Raw genomic sequence first — 18,395 nt, forward strand, 5'->3', positions numbered from 1 at the left:
TAGGCAATGTATCCAACACTTTCTGATTTTAGTTTTGTACTTACCTCACCTCCAGTAACTTTGTCCTACACTTTATGTCTATCACCCATTCCCATCATCATTTCCTCCAGATGTTATCATTACCAATATCTGGACCACCTCCAAAGTCTTAATTAAAAATATTCCAGGGGTGCCTGGGTGGCTCAGTCAGTGAAGCGTCTGACCTCAGCTCAGGTCATGATCTCACATTTCTTGGGTTCGAGCCCCATGTCTGGCTCTGTGCTAACAGCTCAAAGCTGGGAGACTGCTTCAGATTTTTTGTCTCCTTCTCTCTCTGTCCCTCCCCCATTCACGCTTTGTCTCTGTCTCTCAAAAATAAATAAATATTAAAAAAAAATTAAAAAAAATATTCCAGTGTTAGGGTGCCTGGGTGGTTCAGTAGGTTAAGTGTCCGACTCTTGATTTCAGCTCAGGTCATGACCTCACAGTTTGTGAGTTCAAGCCCCATGTCAGGCTCTGCTCCACTGCTTGAGATTCTCTCTCTCTCTCTCTCTCTTTATGCCCTTCCCCCACTCAAAGGAACATGTTAAAAACTATTCCAATGTCTGCCTTCTAGTTTTATATTAAAATATAAACTCTTCAAGAACCCCAACTCTCCAAATTCTTTGATTCTACCATGCTCTCTCTTCACTGAAACCAATAGTTCATTGCTGATCTCCCTACTTTGGTAGTTAACTCCACATATTGCTAAAATTAGATTCCTTGGGGTATTACTAAAATCAACTCTTTGCATTTACCTTCAGTTGCCTTACTTTTTTCTTGCTTTCTTTGAACAAGCTAGCTAAACCATAAGTTCTACTATCTGTTTATGCTCAGCTTGCACCAGGACAGCTGGCCAGGATTGGAAAAAAAAAACAAAAAACAAAAAACACACAAGTAATCTCAGTGATCTCACTCTAAAATATAACCACAAAGCTTAAGATGGTCATCATGACATAGACTACATTTCCTTAGAGAGTATATTTTCCTCTTCTCCTCTCTTTGCCAACCACTGTCCACCCTCCTCTACCCCAGCCAATTGCTCTCAGCAATGGTCAGAATTGCTTTTTCTCTTATCTTTTGATAGTCACAACTATATTACAACTTTAGTTTACCATATATAAAAATGAAGAGTATTTTCTCTTATCTTTTGATAGTCACAACTATATTACAACTTTAGTTTACCATATATAAAAATGATGACACAGTTTCAACTTTTTCCCTGAAATATAGACTTCCATGTCCAACTGACTTATTAATAGTTCTACTTGCATCTTACTAGGAACCTCAAACATAAAATATCCTAAAGCAAACTTTTATTGCTCAAACACACTCTTCGTTTTCCTTTGGTGTGCCACATATGAGTGAATAGCATAGACAATCCCCAACTTTTGATGGTTCAACTTAACATTTTTTCAACTTTGTGAAGGTGTGAAAAAAATACTCATTCAGTAAAAATTATACTTCAGATTTTGAATTTTGATCTTTTCCTAGGCTAGTTGTCTATTTAATATGATACTCTCTTATGCTGTTTGGTGGCAGTGAGCCACAGCTCCCACTCAGCCATGTGATCACAAGGGGAACAAGTGATACACCTACAACCGTTCTGTACCCATACAACAATTCTGTTTTTCATTTTCAGTACAGTATTCAATAAATTAAATGAGATAGTCGACACTTTATTATAAAGTAGGCTGTGTGTGAGATGATTTTACCTAACTATAAGCTGACACAAGTGTTCTGAGAACGTTTAAGTTTGGCTAAGCTAAGTTATAATGCAAAGTAGGTTAGGTATATTAAATACATTTCCACTTAGACTATTTTTAACTTATGATGGGTTTATTGGGACACAATCCCATCATAAGTTGAGGAAGGTCTATAAGCCTTTCACCCAGTTGTGTAAGCCAGAAACCTCGGAGTTACCCTTTACTGCTCTTTAAACTCATACTCCATATTGATCTTTAGGAAATACATTGGTTCTACCTTTAAAACATATCCTGAATCTGACTTCTCATCCTCACTCCCTCCACTGACCGTTTTATCCAGGCTCTATTATTTCTTGCCTTTATTTTACAATAAAGCTTTTACTTGTGTCTGTGCTTCTTCTCTTACTCTTTTCATTGCATTTGTTACATAGTCTTTTAAAACATGAGTCAGATTATGTCTCTTCCCAGCTTATTATCTTCTAATGGTTTCTTGCTGAGTGACTGTATCAAGTGTGAATAGTAAGTACATACTGATGTATAGACCAGACATAGATAATTTATGCAGGTAAGCAAGGTTTGCTTGTCTAAATGATTCACGGAGAAGTCGGTAGAGTCAGGATTCTTGGTAGAGAGATTAGAATCATAGTACAAGAGATCTGTGAGCTTTAGGGTCATAGAAATATTCTCTAAATTAAATTTAAAGTTTTAGTGAATAAGTTAAAATTATAATACACCTCCTGGAAATTTAACTATCTCCAATCAGGCCCATATCTACATGTCAGAATCGTCTAGCATTTAATCTTGTAGGCTTTATCTTTGCTCATTTACCTGGACCAGAGTCATCACTTCCAAATTAAAGATAGAAATATATTTACTAGGGAAAGTATATAATCCCCAGGTATGAACAAAACTGTCATTTCTCATGAATGAGAATCTAGCAGCCTAGTCTATCTTTCCTAAACTAAGGGCTAAAGAATTGAACTTTGTTGAATTTTGTTGAACTTTGTTGAACTTTGTTCTCCAAGTCTGTCTGCAACCATTGACTAGAATCTATCCAACACTTGCCACACTTAAAATAGAATCTAATTTTGGAAGGAGCTATAATGTATTATGCTAAGCAAAATAAGTCAATCAGAGTAAGATAAATATCATAAGATTTCACTCACATGTGGAATTTAAGAAATAGATGAATTTATGGGAAGGGAAGAGAAAGGGAAGAGAGGGAAACAAATTACAAGAGACTCTTAACCATAGAAAACAAATTGTGGGTTAATAAAAGGAGGTGGATGGGAAATGGCCTAGATGTGTGATGGGTGCTAAGGTCACTTGTGATGAGCACTGGGTGTTGTATGTAAATGATGAATCATGAAATTCTACTCCTGAAACCAATATTGAATTGTATGTTAACTAAAATTTAAATTAAAAAAAGAACGTAATTTCTTTACTAATGCCTATAAATCCAACTAATGCCTATAAAATCCAATGAAGTCTGTCTCCTACAAACACATTCATTACTATCTTCACCTTTCCTTAGTATGCATCAGGTACCCTGGTTTTCTCATCTCGAAACACACTGTGAACTCCAAGTTTCAGAGTTTTGTACCTTCTTTTTTGCCATAATGCTGTTCCTTCAGAAATGCACATTGCTTACCTTGCTTACCCCTGATATTATTTAGTTTTGACTCAGTGTCAGTTCCTTAGAGAGACTTTATCTTACTATCTAAATAAAAGGTCATCCCTCTTCAGTGTTACACTGCTTTCATTTTTCTTCATAGAACATATTAGTCTCTGAGATTTTTTCTTGTTTGTTGTTTTTACTGAATGAATAAAAAATGAGTTATGTAATTGAATATGTGTGTATTTACCTGAAATGTCAAATATGAAAAACATTTAACAACAAAACTCTATTAAGCTTTTAGTTTAATTGGGAAGGCTCATAGGTTTTCTGTTGTTTCACTTCACGTTCTAATGAGTATCACAATTAAGTGTTGCTTTAATTAAAAAGCATTTTTAATGTATGTAACCAAAGTTGTTTACCCTGACAGCTTCTTCTGACATGTTAGTAATTTCAAATTCATTCATCTAAAATGTAAATCAGCATTACATTTAATGAAATCAAAAGGTTATTGGGCTTGAAAAGCTCAAAACAAATGAAAGCATTTCTAAGTACTAAGAGAGTAAGGACTCTTAAGAAGGAAATGTATGTTTTTTCCTGATATCTGTGTTTTCAACTGAAGTGCAATTCTTCCTCTATCTCACCTTTGGGGAACCAAAAATGAGAACTCAACAGGAAGGAAAAGTGTGATAGTGTAGGTTGTTTGCTCTTGAAAACTTATTAAATTCTGAGAGAAAACAAGATTCAAAATAATTGAAAATGCTCATTTTCAATTTGCCTTGTTTCTGCTAGTAGATGTTACTGTTGAAAAAGTAAAATGTGAAATTAAGAAATAGTATGAGGTGCTTCTAATATGTAATTTTTGCCTCTAAATTACTAATTCTTTTATATTGGAAATATCTCCCCACCCCACCCCACCCCCTCTCTCACACACACAGACAGATGTGTGTTTAACAAAAATAATGTATATACAAAAACAGTTTTCTGAATTTCAAAAAAATGTATCGTGGATAGAATTGCAAATAAATTCCATGATCAGGGAGCATAGTTTTTGAAAACCTTTGCTCGAAAGAACAAGATTATATTTCAGACTTACTGAAGAGCCTGCTGTTGAAAACCTCAGTGAGTGACTGAGTAGTATTGTGTATTTGACGTTATTACAGATCACTGTTGTGTTAAACATCAAATGGGGATAATCTTTCCTTTGATTTTTGTGTGTGTTTGTGTGTCTTCTCCCTAAGAATAACTGTGTTCATATATTACTGCTTCTAACTGAAACACTGATAATTCTTAGGTGATAATGAGATTGGTTTTACTTCTTCCAATTGATCAAGACAGTCCCAAGTTCATTAAACAAGTATTATAACTTCAGTTCTGATACAGAACAACTAAAAGGCCTTTTGTTAATCTTCTTCATCTTACTTCAATTCCACTAGATTTGTTTAGCCCTAATTAGCCATTAGCCCTAATGTAGCTAATGGCTTTACAAAACAAAGCAAAACAAAACAAACAAAAGCATACCTTTTTATGCACCATAACTTTTCAATGCTGACAAAATTTATTTTTCTTTTTCTGGTTAAATATATGAGAAAAGTTGTTCTCAAGTAGAGTGTTCCTTCTTTCTTTCTCTGAAAATGTCTAATTCATTATGGGGAAAATTATGAATTAAGCACTAAAGTAAATTTCCTTTGTTTAATATACTTCAAAGAAATGGTTAGAATAAATGAAGTTAGGAATAGAAACACTAGATATGATATTTAGCTATATATAGTAATATTTTATTTGTTAAAATGCAATTATCATATCTTCTGTAAGATGAGAACTTATAAGGTATACATCTAAGCTATCTGGTGAGAGTGTTTTATTTAATAGAAAAATTCATATAGTAACAGTAACTTCCTTCATCTTATCCAATCATTTGCATGATTCCCTAGTATATCCTTCCCAGGTGCAAATAAAAAAACCTGGTTGCTTTAGTTTGTATAGAGGCATTAGTGTCACCTCAGGGTGTCTTAGGTCCCACAGACGTGGCTTGTCTCTAAGCATTAATAACCCAACATTTGGATAAGCGTATCCTTGAGTTTTCCTTTTATTTGTAAACATAGAGAAGACCAGTTTTGTTATTGAGCTAAAGAAACTCACAGGAGATTTCTCTAAAACACTATATGCTAATCAAGTCTTTAAATGCGTCTTTTGTGGGGTGCCTGGGTGGCTCAGTCATTTATTTGAGTGCCCATCTTCGGCTCAGGTCATGATCTCACGGTTGGTGAGTTTGAGCCCTTTGTGGGGCTGACAGCTCAGAGCCTGGAGCCTGCTTCAGATTCTGTGTCTCCCTCTCTCTCTGCCCCTCCCCCACTCATGCTCTGTCTCTGTCTCAAAAATAAATAAACATTAAATGCATCTTTATTATTCTATATATATTTTATATATTCTATATATTTATATATTCTATCTTTTTGAATAAATAAATATTAGACCTTATTTTATCCTCCATGTCTCTTGAGTTCTTTATTTTTAATTTCTTGACTGCTCTGTATTGTATCCTAGTTAATTTCTTTAGCTAATTCTCTGTCATTAATATCTCTATCTATAGTTTTGTCTAAAATGCTTTTTAATATTTCTACCACTCCATCCTAATAAAGCTATCTGTTAACCCATTTTAAAATGTATCACTTCCTTCTCCCATGTAAATAAACAGGCAATGTAAATTATCACAAATAATTACAACTTATGATATATAGTTATTATATGATTATTCTAATTTCTGTAATGTTTATTTTTGAGAGAGAGAGAGAGACAGAGAGAGAGACAGAGCGTGAGTGGGGGAGGGGCAAAGAGAGAGAGGGAGACACAGAATCTGAAACAGGCTCCAGGCTCTGAGCTGTCAGCACAGAGCCTGAAACAGGGCTCAAACTCACATACAGTGAGGTCATGACCTGAGCCAAAGTCGGATGCTTAACTGACTGAGCCACCCAGGCACCCCTATTACATAATTATGCTAAACAATTATAAATTGTAGTGCTGGTTCACAGATGTGTACAAAATGATATTGGCCAGTAAGTGTCCTTCATGCTGTCATTGATTGGATTTGGCATCAAGGGTGGGAAAATCTCCCCTCATTTGGAAGACTTGAAAGACATGTTTTTTGAGCATGTACTCAGATACTTTTATAAGGATATGGGTGCTTGAATTTTTACCAAGTGAACAAATCCAAGTAACCACCACCAAAGGAACACCACCAATGGAATATTACCAGTATCTAGAACCCCCTGGGACCCCTTTCCTAGATTTTACTATTCCTCTTGCTCAAGGATAATGACTATTGTGACCTAAAACAACATAGATTACTTCAGGCTGGTTTTTGTTCTGTTTTATTTGTTTAAGTTCATAGGAATTAACTCTTTAGTATCTGGTATTTTTTATTAAGGATTAGGTTTGCAGAATTCATCTTTTTTGTTTGTTTGTTTTTTTGTTTATTTATTTATATTGAAAGAGAGAGCACGAGCGGGAGAGGTGCAGAGAGAAGGAGAGACTGAATCCCAAACAGGCTCCATACCATCAGTACAGAGCCCAGTGAGGGGCTCAAACTCATGACCTGAGCTAAGATCAAGAGTCAGATGTTTAACCGACTGTGCCACGCAGGTGCCCCATCATCCTTGTTGTTTTTAACAATAGTTTATTTTCATGACTCAGTGTTTCCTATGAATATGTCACAATTTTCTATTCCACTTAGGCATTTGGATTTTTATGTTTTCTGACTACTATGAATAATGCTACTGTAAGTAACCTTGTACATGCCTTATGTGTGAACATAGTTTTCTGTTGGATATGTATAGGAGAGGAATTATGGGATCATAGAATCTGCCAAACAATTGTCCAAAGTTGTTTGAACCAATCTAAAATCTGGTAGATTGATCCTAAGTACTAATTCAACATATTTAATGTTAAGTATTCTACTCATGTTACATTTCTTCTTTTTTAAAAATAAATAACAGGTTTGGAGACTACCATTTTGTCTGAGTTTTCAAACTTTTAACACAAAGATTTTCCTATTTTATATTTCTCTGTTTATTCATTTTTTCTCTTAATCCATTATTCCTGAGGCCTACTAATTTTATTAGTCTTTTCAAATAACCAGCATTTGGTTTTGTTAATTTTATTTTAATTTTGTGTCCTGTTTCATGTCTTCTCATATTTTTAATTGTTTTTCCCTTCTACTTTCTTTAATTTATATCCATTATTGTCTTCACTTATTTTTTGAATACTTTTTTTAAATTTAACTTTATTATGGTATAAATAACCTATAATAAATTGCACATACTTAAACTGTATAATTTGATGCCTTTTAGAAATAATAGACATTTCAATTTAGGATAGGTTTAGATTGATAGAAAAATTACAAATACAGTATAAAGAATTCCCATACACCCTATATCCAGTTTCCTGTTTTCACATCCTGCATTAGTATGGCCTATTCATCCATCACAATTAATGAACCAGTATTGATACATTAATATTAAGGTCCATAGCACAAGATATATACTCTTAGCAAATTATAAGTATTCAATATATATATACAGTATTATTAACTATAATTACCATGCTGTACATTGGATTTCCCAGAATGTATTTATCCTATAAGTGTAAGTTTGTACATTTGGAATAACATCTCTCTATTTCTCTAACCCTCTAGCTCCTGGAAACCAACATTCTGTTCTCTGTTTTTATAAGTTTCAGGTTTTTTTAGATTTTACCTATGAGTAAGATCACGTAGTATTTGCTTTTTATGCCTCGCTTATTTCACTTAGCATAATGTCTTCCAAATCCATTCATGTTGTCACAAATAGCAGATTTTCCATCTTTTTAAAGCTTGAAAAATACTCTATTACATCACATTTTCCTTATCTATTAATCCATTGCTGGATACTTTGGTTGTTTGCATATTGTTGCTACCTTGAATAATACTGTAGTAAATGTGGAAGTGCAGGTACGTTTTGAGCACATGATTTCAATTCGTTGTACTCAGAATTGGAATTCCTGGATTATCTGATCGTTCTATTTTTAATTTTTTGAGGAAACTCTATACTATTTTCCTTAATGGCTGTACCATCTTACATTCCCAACAAAAGTTACAAAGTTTGCTTTTTCTCTATGCTCTTACCAACACTTATTGTCTCTTTTTGATAATAGGCATCCTAACAGATGTGAGGTGACATCTCATTGTGATTTTGATTTGCATTTCCCTAATAATTAGAGATGTTAAGCACCTTTTCTTGTACCTGTTGTCATTTGGATATCTTCATTAAAGAAACATCTATTCAGGATTTTGCCCAGCTCTCCCTCAGATTGTTATTTTTGGTATTGAATTGTATGTGTTTCTTTCCTATGTTGGATATTAATTTCTAATCCGGTAAATGGTTTGCACATGTTATCTCTCATTCCTTAGATTGCATTTTTATTTTGTTGTCTCTTTTGCTGTGTGTAGCTTTTTAAAAATCTGATATAGTTCTACGTGTTTGTTTTTGCTTTGATTGCTTATGCTTTTGAAGTTATAGTAAAAAAATCAGTGCCAAGACCAATGTCAAGACATTTTTTCTCTGTTTTTCTTTTTTTTTTTTTCCTAGAAGTTTTGTGATTTCAGGTGTTACATTAAGTCTTTAATCCATTTCAAGCTATTTGTTTTAAATAGTGTAAGATGGGGTCCAGTTTCATTTTTTGTGTGTGTGAATATACAGTTTCCCAACACCATTTAGTAGAGATTATTCTTTCTTCATTGTGTGTTGTTGGTGTTCTTTTCAAAATTTAGTTGACCATATGAGCACGGATCTATTTCTAGGATCTGTTCGGTTCCACTGATCTATGTCTATTTTCATGCCAATACCATACATACTGTTTTGTTTACTTCTGTTTTTTAATGTAGCTTGAAATCAGGAAGTGTGATGCCTCTAGCTTTGTTCTTGTTTCTTGAGATTGGTTATTTGGAGTCTTTTGTAGATGCATGTTAATTTTAGAATTATTGTTTCTATGAAAATTGTCATAAGATTTTTGATAAGTTGCATTGAATCTGTAGATGGTTTTGGGAATTATGGGCATTTTAACACTATAATTCTTCCAATTTATGAACACAGAATGTCTTTCTATTTATTTGTGTGTTCTCCACTTTCTTTCATTACTGTTTTATGGTTTCAGTGTACAGGTATTTTACCTCCCTAGTTAAATTTATTCCTAAGTGTTTTATTCTTTGTGATGCTGTTGTATATTGGATTGTTTTTTTTAATTCCTTTTTAAAAATATATTAAATTTATTGTCAAATTGGTTTCCATACAACACCCAGTGCTCATCCCAAAAGATGCCCTCTTCAATGCCCATCACCAACCTTCCCTCCCTCCCACCCCCTCATCAACCCTCAGTTTGTTCTCAGTTTTTTTTTTTAATTTTTTTTCAACATTTATTTATTTTTTGGGGGGCAGAGAGAGACAGAGCATGAATGGGGGAGGGGCAGAGAGAGAGGGAGACACAGAATCTGAAACAGGCTCCAGGCTCTGAGCCATCAGCCCAGAGCCTGACGCGGGGCTCGAACTCACGGACCGCGAGATCGTGACCTGGCTGAAGTCGGATGCTTAACCGACTGCGCCACCCAGGCGCCCCTGTTCTCAGTTTTTAAGAGTCTCTTATGCTTTGGCTCTCTCCCACTCTAACCTCTTTTTTTTTATTCCTTTTTTTAAAGGAAAAAGCTAGTTTACAGATATAGGACTTATTTTTTCATATTGAGTTTATATCCTGCAACGTATTAAATTCATATTTTTACATATAAGACCATGTCATCTACAAAGAGACAATTTAACTCTTTTTTTTCCCCCTTGATTTGGATGCCCTTTATTTCCTTTACTTGCCTAAGTGATCTGGCTAGGCCTTGCAATAATATGTTGGATAGAAGTAATGGGAGTGGTCACTTTTGTCTTCTTTCTGACCTTAGAGGAAAAGCTTTCAGCTTTTCACCTTTGAGTATGATGCTATCTGTGGACTTGTCAGTAATGACCTTTATTATCTTGAGGTATATTCCTTTTATTCCTAATTTTTTCAGAGTTTTTAACATGAATGGATATTGAATTTTATCAAATGCTTTTTTTTTGCATCTTTTGAGATCCTATAGCTTTTATTCTTCATTCTGTTAATGTGATGTATCACACTTATTTATTGGTATATGTTGAACAATCCTTGCATTCCAGGACTTGTCCCCCTTTTTCTTGGGTTATAATCCACTTGATCTGTTGAATTCAGTTTTGTAATATTTTGTTGAGACATCAATACTTAGACATTGGTTTGTACTTTTCTTTTCTTGTAATATATTGTCTAACTTTGTTATCAGGGTAATACCGGCCTCCATCTAAAGATTGACTTCTTTAAATAATTGATGGACTTCACCAATAAAGCCCTTTGGTCCTGGACTTTTGGTAAATTTTTGATTATGATTTAGCCTTCATACTAGTTATTGATCTATTCAAATTTTCTATTCCTTTATGATTCAGTCATGCTAAGTTGCATCTTTCTAGGAATACTTCCATATCATCTAGAGTATCCAATTTGCTTGCATCCTATTTAGTTTTAAAAAATGTACACTTTTTGACATTACTCAAATAGTTGGTATAAGATTTAGCAAGTAAGTATTTTTAAGAAATTTAGTATATTTACAAATCCAGGTTATATCATTTCACCTCATATTTTTCCTCAAAGTGGAATGTTTATTTGTTTGTTTGTTTTTAATAGAACCAGTGGAAATCCAACTCTTTTGAATAATCAGGGGTGAAGAACCTCTTTGGTAGGCATAGGTCAACTTCAATTTAACATATGTATGGCACCTGTTAAACATCATTTTTTAAGTAAGTAATTGAGCAAGGAATGAAAAAATGAAAGTAAAGGAGGAACTTAAATATTGTCTTTTGGAACAGAGTCATACTCAGACACATCTAAAAGAAATTATAGAAACTAAAAACATGGCTCTTATTTAAATCTGGCCATCTTTTCTATTACTCTTATTCCTTTTGGGATTCCACAGAGCTTGCAGTATTTTAACAGTGGAAGTAAATGTAATATCTATTTACATGTCTTCAGTTTATATTACTAATTTGAATTGGAATTCAAGTCTTTTTGACCATCTTGCATTTTTTTTCTGTTTCATGTTCAGTGTATTGTTTTGACATATCATTAAAAAGTTCAGCTAAAAGCACTCACAGTTCAGCAAGTGGCCTATAAGAATCATTAATCCTCCTATGATCACTAGCATGAAGTTGAGACGAGGAGTATACTTATTAGGAGATCTTAGAAAGTAGGTCAGTCAGTTTTATTGACAGTGTCCCTTTATCAATCATTTGACTTCATTAAAATAAAATTTTAAAAGCCTCCCTCTGCATCAGAATCTTTCAAATATTCCCTAAGCAGGTAATGCTTAAAGGCTCAAAACATTCAATAAAACTGACTTGGAAAAGGATGCAATGGAAAGTGGGTTCATCAAACTCTTTAAATTACCTACACTGCTAGAACTTTTCTTTTTCCCTTCAGTGTCACAAACTTCAGTTTCATAAGTGTATTTAGTTAGTTATATGTTAGATCTGTTCTGTACAATAACATATAGCCAATAACAGTAGCCAAATGTCACTATTTAAATTTAAATAAAGTAAAATTAAGTAAACTTTGAAATGTAGTTTCTTGGTTCCTTTACTCATATTACAAGTGCTCAACTGCTGCATTTGGCTTGTGGACACCGTTATGAATAGTAGAAATATAGAACATTTCCATCATCTCATAAATTTCCATTAAACAATATTTTTTTATATCTTAGTGGCTAATTAGATAAACTTTCTCTTCACTCACATTATCTCAGTAAGGTTCTTCCATACAACCCCCACTAGCCATAGAGGATCTGCAATCTGCATGTTGGATGAACCTTCTCTAAAAGCATATGTCTGTCTTCCTATACCCTCTTAGGTTCTTTTCCCCCAACCAATTCAGGGGATTTGACGCTAGCCATCTTCAGTCTTTACCACTTTCTAGGCAGAGCATTATAGCTATGGATTCAGAATGGGGGACAAAATAAGACTCTTTGCTATGCTGTGACTTTGAAGGGAAATATTAAACTGAATAGAATGTATGTGTCAACATAAAAAAGATACTGTTCATATACATTGCATTGTCCCTCAACTTGCTCCTGCTATACATGAGCTTTCTTTCAGACTACTCATGATAGAGGTTTAAGAGCTTTGATTCTGGAGGTACAGTGCTGTTTTAGTGATAAAAATAAGCCTTAATATTTTTTCTTTGCTTTATCTATTTTTATGTGGGCAACAGATAATTTCTAGAATTCCTACGAGATGTTCTAATGGAATAGCAGATTGAGCTGCCAGCAGTGTCAGTATTGCAAGATAAAAACATAATGCCATGAATCTATATATCAAATGTTGTGTTGCAAATGAAACACTATCTACTCCATGTAAAATCAGCTTCCCAGCCCTATCTTTGAGCTGTTTTTCTTTGACTCCACAATGTCAGTGAATGGCTTAGGTAACCCACTCCATTCCCCCTTGAGGCCGTATGGAAAAATTATTTCAGCATTGCTTTATGAAAGGAGTATTGAATCATTCGTTGTAAAGAGAAAAATCTAATTAAACCTCTATAAAGTGTTTGTCACTCTGACTCATGGAAGACAGCGTTGTGTCTGACTTGTCTTGAATCGACAAGAATGAGCTAAGGATTGGTGATTTTAAAGGTTAGGAAGAATATAAGGGCATGGGGATCTGAATGCTTTCAGATCACTAAAGGAGTTACAGAGGATTATAAATTTATTATGGACTATGAAGCCATACGCTGGCTCTGAAACTTGATTATTTAAGGAGTCACTTAAAGTATCATAGACATGCTAACACCCTAGGAGAATCTTAATGCAGTAGCCTTTGGAGAAATATACCACTGGGTCTGCCTGATTCAGTGTATCACACTGTGATTTGGATTTATAGCTTCTGTGTGTTTTTTATGCCTTCAAATTAACTGAATAAAATAAAAATAAAACTCCCTGCATACAAAGTTAAGATAATTTTCAAATGAAAGTGACACAGTTTGCTCTTCTAACCTTGCTTTGTGTTTCAGAATCTTTTTCTTTTTCCCAAAACAGACTTTGACTTACAGATAAGGTTCATGACTTAACAATTGCTGGACCAAAAAAAATATCCTTTTCAAAAGGATGACAACCAAAGTAAAACCTGTCACTGAAAGCAATAAAAAGATTAGGTAAAAAAAGTGTGGAGGGTGTGGGAGGTTGGGAGAAAGGTTCAGAAGGGAGGCTCTCAGTCATTCCAGTCTAAAAGCCATTGTCAAGTTAAAAATTCGGGAGATAAGTGTTAAACCTCACAAAATAAAAATGCTGAAAGATAGGATGGGAATTAAAATACAGGAAGTAGATGAAGCAAACAAGCAAACACAGCAATAGGTATCAAAATAGAGAAGACCAGCAGAGTGATGAATTAAGGAAAATCAAGTTATGCCACAACAAAATTAGTTTTTATGCCAAGGTTGAAACATCTATGTGTTTATCTATGAACACTGACTGGCCATTGGGTCCTTAAAAGGCTCACTGAGGCATCTCAGTCCAGTATTGTATTTGTGTGGTCCTTAACCTTTTTAAAGCTATGGATCCTTTTCAAAGTCTGATGAAATCATGTACCCCCTTTCTTGGAAAATGAACAGGCTGATGTACACACATAAAATCCTAATCCCTATCCTATATTAATACTTTCTACAGCACCTGTGGTTTTTCTTCCAGTCTTTGCTGTTCTAATTCTAATGAACATTTCATTATTTTATTTTATTTTTTTTTCAATATGAAGTTTATTGTCAAATTGGTTTCCATACAACACCCAGTGCTCATCCCAAAAGGTGCCCTCCTCAATACCAATCACCCACCCTCCCCTCCCTCCCACCCCCCATCAACCCTCACTTTGTTCTCAGTTTTTAAGAGTCTCTTATGCTTTGGCTGTCTTCCACTCTAACCTCTTTTTTTTTTTTTTTTCCTCCCCCCCCCCCCATGGGTTTCTGTTAAGTTTCTCAGGATCCACATAAGAGTGAAACCATATGGTATCTGTCTTTCTCTGTATGGCTTATTTCACTTAGCATAACACTCTGCAGTTCCATCCACGTTGCTACAAAGGGCCATATTTCATTCTTTCTCATTGCCAGGTAGTACTCCATTGTGTATATAAACCACAATTTCTTTATCCATTCATCAGTTGATGGACATTTAGGCTCTTTCCATAATTTGGCTATTGTTGAGAGTGCTGCTATAAACATTGGGGTACAAGTGCCCCTATGCATCCGTACTCCTGTATCCCTTGGGTAAATTCCCAGCAGTGCTATTGCTGGGTCATAGGGTAGGTCTATTTTTAATTTTCTGAGGAACCTCCACACTGTTTTCCAGAGTGGCTGCACCAATTTGCATTCCCATCAACAGTGCAAGAGGGTTCCCATTTCTCCACATCCTCTCCAGCATCTATAGTCTTCTGATTTGTTCATTTTCGCCACTGTGACTGGTGTGAGGTGATATCTGAGTGTGGTTTTGATTTGTATTTCCCTGATGAGGAGCCACGTTGAGCATCTTTTCATGTGCCTGTTGGCCATCCGGATGTCTTCTTTAGAGAAGTGTCTATTCATGTTTTCTGCCCATTTCTTCACTGGGTTATTTGTTTTTTGGGTGTGGAGTTTGGTGAGCTCTTTATAGATTTGGGATACTAGCTCTTTGTCCGATATGTCATTTGCAAATATCTTTTCCCATTCTGTTGGTTGCCTTTTAGTTTTGTTGGTTGTTTCCTTTGCTGTGCAGAAGCTTTTTATCTTCATAAGGTCCCAGTAATTCACTTTTGCTTTTAATTCCCTTGCCTTTGGGGATGTGTCGAGTAAGAGATTGCTACGGCTGAGGTCAGAGAGGTCTTTTCCTGCTTTCTCCTCTTAGGGTTTTGATGGTTTCCTGTCTCACATTCAGGTCCTTTATCCATTTTGAGTTTATTTTTGTGAATGGTGTGAGAAAGTGGTCTAGTTTCAACCTTCTGCATGTTGCTGTCCAGTTCTCCCAGCACCATTTGTTAAAGAGACTGTCTTTTTCCCATTGGATATTCTTTCCTGCTTTGTCAAAGATGAGTTGGCCATATGTTTGTGGGTCTAGTTCTGGGGTTTCTATTCTATCCCATTGGTCTCTGTGTCTGTTTTTGTGCCAATACCGTGCTGTCTTGATGATGACAGCTTTGTAGTAGAGGCTAAAGTCTGGGATTGTGATGCCTCCTGCTTTGGTCTTCTTCTTCAAAATTCCTTTGGCTTCGGGCCTTTTGTGGTTCCATATGAATTTTAGGATTGCTTGTTCTAGTTTCGAGAAGAATGCTGGTGCAATTTTGATTGGGATTGCATTGAATGTGTAGATAGCTTTGGGTAGTATTGACATTTTGACAATATTTATTCTTCTAATCCATGAGCAGGGAATGTCTTTCCATTTCTTTATATCTTCTTCAATTTGCTTCATAAGCTTTCAATAGTTTTCAGCATACAGATCTTTTACATCTTTGATTAGATTTATTCCTAGGTATTTTATGCTTCTTGGTGCAATTGTGAATGGGATCAGTTTCTTTGTCTTTCTGTTGCTTCATTATTAGTGTATAAGAATGCCACTGATTTCTGTACATTGATTTTGTATCCTGCAACTTTGCTAAATTCATGTATCAGTTCTAGCAGATTTCTAGTGGAGTCTGTCGGATTTTCCATGTATAATATCATGTCATCTGCAAAAAGTGAAAGCTTACCTTCATCTTTGCCAATTTTGATGCCTTTGATTTCCTTTTGTTGTCTGATTGCTGATGCTAGAACTTCCAACACTATGTTAAACAACAGCAGTGAGAGTGGGCATCCCTGTCGTGTTCCTGATCTCAGGGAAAAAGCTCTCAGTTTTTCCCCATTGAGGATGATGTTAGCTGTGGGCTTTTCATAAATGGCTTTTATGATCTTTAAGTATCTTCCTTCTATCCCGACTTTCTCAAGGGTTTTTTTTAATAAAGGATGCTGAATTTTATCAAAGGCCTTTCTGCATCGATTGACAGGATCATATGGTTCTTATCTTTTCTTTTATTAATGTGATGTATCACGTTGATTGATTTGTGAATGTTGAACCAGCCCTGCATCCCAGGAATGAATCCCACTTGATCATGGTGAATAATTCTTTTTATATGCTGTTGAATTCGATTTGCTAGTATCTTACTGAGAATTTTTGCATCCATATTCATCAGGGATATTGGCCTGTAGTTCTCTTTTTTTACTGGGTGTCTGTCTGGTTTAGGAATCAAAGTAATACTGGCTTCATTGAATGAGTCTGGAAGTTTTCCTTCCCTTTCTATTTCTTGGAATAGCTTGAGAAGGATAGGTATTATCTCTGCTTTAAACGTCTGGTAGAACTCCCCTGGGAAGCCATCTGGTCCTGGACTCTTATTTGTTGGGAGATTTTTGATGACTGATTCAATATCTTCGCTGGTTATGGGTCTGTTCAAGCTTTCTATTTCCTCCTGATTGAGTTTTGGAAGCGTGTGGGTGTTTAGGAATTTGTCCATTTCTTCCACGTTGTCCAGTTTGTTGGCATATAATTTTTCATAGTATTCCCTGATAATTGTTTGTATCTCTGGGGGATTGGTTGTAATAATTCCATTTTCATTCATGATTTTATCTATTTGGGTCATCTCCCTTTTCTTTTTGAGAAGCCTGGCTAGAGGTTTGTCAATTTTGTTTATTTTTTCAAAAAACCAACTCTTGGTTTCGTTGATCTGCTCTACAGTTTTTCTAGATTCTATATTGTTCATTTCTGCTCTGATCTTTATTATTTCTCTTTTTCTGCTGGGTGTAGGCTGCCTTTGCTGTTCTGCTTCAATTTCCTTTAGGTGTGCTGTTAGATTTTGTATTTGGGATTTTTCTTGTTTCTTGAGATAGGCCTGGATTGCAATGTATTTTCCTCTCAGGACTGCCTTCGCTGCATCCCAAAGCATTTGAATTGTTGTATTTTCATTTTCATTTGTTTCCAAGTATTTTTTAATTTTTTCTCTAATTGCCTGGTTGACCCACTCATTCTTTAGTAGGGTGTTTTTTAACCTCCATGCTTTTGGAGGTTTTCCAGACTTTTTCCTGTGGTTGATTTCAAGCTTCATAGCATTGTGGTCTGAAAGTATGCATGGTATGATTTCAATTCTTGTATACTTATGAAGGGCTGTTTTGTGACCCAGTATATGATCTATCTTGGAGAATGTTCCATGTGCACTCGAGAAGAAAGTATAATCTGTTGCTTTGGGATGCAGAGTTCTAAATATATCTGTCAAGTCCATCTGATCCAATGTATCATTCAGGGCCCTTGTTTCTTATTGACCGTGTGTCTAGATGATCTATCCATTTCTGTAAGTGGAGTGTTAAAGTCCCCTGCACTTACCACATTCTTATCAATAAGGTTGCTTATGTTTGTGAGTAATTATTTTATATATTTTGGGGCTCCTGTATTCGGCACATAGACATTTATAACTGTTAGCTCTTCCTGATGGATAGACCCTGTGATTATTATATAATGCCCTTCTTCATCTCTTGTTACAGCCTTTAATTTAAAGTCTAGTTTGTCTGATAGAAGTATGGCTACTCCAGCTTTCTTTTGACTTCCAGTGGCATGATAAATAGTTCTCCATCCCCTCACTCTCAATCTGAAGGTGTCCTTAGGTCTAAAATGAGTCTCTTGTAGACAGCAAATAGATGGGTCTTGTTTTTTTATCCATTCTGATACCCTATGTCTTTTGGTTGGTGCATTTAGTCCATTTACTTTCAGTGTTATTATAGAAAGATATGGGTTTAGAGTCATTGTGATGTCTGTAGGTTTCATGCTTGTAGCGATGTCTCTGGTACTTTGTCTCACAGGATCCCCCTTAGGATCTCTTGTAGGGCTGGTTTAGTGGTGACGAATTCCTTCAGGTTTGTTTATTTGGGAAGACCTTTATCTCCTTCTA

The sequence above is a fragment of the Leopardus geoffroyi genome, chromosome A1 (genome assembly GCF_018350155.1).
Source record: "Leopardus geoffroyi isolate Oge1 chromosome A1, O.geoffroyi_Oge1_pat1.0, whole genome shotgun sequence".
Taxonomy (NCBI): Eukaryota; Metazoa; Chordata; class Mammalia; order Carnivora; family Felidae; genus Leopardus; species Leopardus geoffroyi.